At 28.8% G+C, this 1,951-nt stretch overlaps 1 long non-coding RNA gene across 2 annotated transcripts; it reads left to right on the forward strand.

The window, feature by feature from the left end:
* Positions 1 to 1,196: 1,196 nt before the first annotated feature.
* Positions 1,197 to 1,649, forward strand: LOC130903050 (uncharacterized). Of its 2 annotated transcripts, none has more exons than XR_009060531.1 (2): positions 1,197 to 1,269; positions 1,487 to 1,649. It is a non-coding gene; the product is annotated as an uncharacterized LOC130903050 (long non-coding RNA). The 2 variants fall into 2 exon arrangements; XR_009060532.1 differs by having other exon boundaries at positions 1,244 to 1,269; positions 1,534 to 1,649.
* Positions 1,650 to 1,951: the final 302 nt, after the last annotated feature.

The following is a 1,951-nucleotide window of genomic DNA, read 5'->3' on the forward strand; positions in this document are numbered from 1 at the left end:
TGGATATTAGAGGGATTGCGGATTTATACCGAGACATCTTAACTAGACATAATTTTTTCCTTGGAGGTTTATCGTTATTTTCCTCTTGCGGTATTAAATGGGATTGATGTTCCTCATTGAAGGTTATCGTTATATGTCACAATGTGCACAATAGTCTCTTCTCTATGGATGTTGTTAGACTGGTAGCTTCGAATCGAAATAGTCTTTCTTCATTTATTTCAATTGCTGTCTCATTTTTACTCGATTTAAGTAAACTTGTGGTCTGACCACCTCAATGTTGTCAAATTTTACAATTAATGTTTATTATCTGGACGCATGTTACGTTTTACAAATATTTATTTATAAATCGTAATATAATTAAAATCACCATGAATCTTTCTTTCTCACTAAATTTAGTTAATGGGCAATATTTTCCACAATTGTTCCAAACAAAAATATTTTCAAGACCAAGAAAATAATTTTGGTGAGAATGTTTATGAAAAAATATAAGCTAGGCAAAATCGCTATGTATCTGTATTCGTTTGCGATAAAATGGCTGCCTTTGTTTAAATGTTTAGATTTTTTTCAAGTGACATATTAGTATTATTTCTTTTTTCATTCCATAGGGGAGTATCAATAGAGTAGAGTAGAGTAACGCAAACTCATTTGCAGAGATGTGACATTTTAAAAATAACAGTATTTGAAATGCAAAATACAAAATACAAAATACCTATTTCCATTTTGTATTTAAATACTTTTTTTAGAAAAGCATTTTATATTTTATTTGAAATACCTTTTAGGACATATTTTGTATTTGCAAAATGCAAAATACTTTTTGCTAAGTTTTGTAAACATCGAAGAATTAATAATTAATGTGTTACCATCTTCAATTAAAATCTTGTTACAATAAAAGAGCACTGTAAATAAAACACTATGTAACTTGGTCTGATCAGCTTCGTTTATTATCGACTCTTTTCGTATGAATTCGGTATTACCGTGCGGTGAGTTTTCGTTCCCGAAAACACTAATAGTAGTAATCTGTGCAAGCCACTTAGGTTGCCAAATGTGTTGAACCGAACGAACGAATTATCTCTTTTTACACTTTTAATAAAGTTATCTCGCTTTCCGATAAAATAATGACGAAACCAAAAAAAATGAACCAAATAATTATTGAACTGTTTCGAGTTTATTTGCAAGTTGATCATAAATTCGGTTAACCGGTAACCTAACCTAACCTACTGAATAAATTACTTGGTAACTATCTTTTCAGTGAATTAAATTTGAAAACATGTAAGTACACAAAATGAATAATTATATCTCATGTTATTTTTAATTAGCTACCCGCTACCCACCAAACCCAATTTATAAACAATTACCTATGTTTTCATATTAAAACAAACAACGATTGTTAAATACTTTAATTAATACATTGATTTATCTATACCTGCAAAATGCATACATGTTATTTTTATGCTTAATCCCCATGATATTTTCTATTTTGTTTCAGGGATGATAATATTTCTCTACCATTGATATTAAAGTATTGTTTTAAAGATATAAAAAAGGATGCTGGAAGTGAGAATAATAATATATCGGCTGTTTGCAAGAAATGCTCTAAAACATTAAAAGGAAGTCTAATTTCAACTACAAATTTTTTAAATCATATAAAAGTGAGTAACATGTTAATTTTATTTCCTAATCAAACTTGATATTTTTTCATTTGTTACAATTACATAGACAATAGGTGTATATAAATAAACAAACTGCAATAGCTGATTCTGGTTGTGTATGTGTGAATGTATAATGATATTACTTTTTTTTTCAGAGAAAAAGTCATGGTGATCTATTGACAGAGTATGAAAATTTAAAATCCCAAACCAAAACCTCCAAAAAGAAAAAATGTGGCACACACACTGATGAAAATAGTGCAAGTACTTCGAAAAAAATGATACAAAGCACTCTTCCAACCACT

The sequence above is a fragment of the Diorhabda carinulata genome, chromosome Y (genome assembly GCF_026250575.1).
Source record: "Diorhabda carinulata isolate Delta chromosome Y, icDioCari1.1, whole genome shotgun sequence".
In the NCBI taxonomy this organism is placed as follows: domain Eukaryota; kingdom Metazoa; phylum Arthropoda; class Insecta; order Coleoptera; family Chrysomelidae; genus Diorhabda; species Diorhabda carinulata.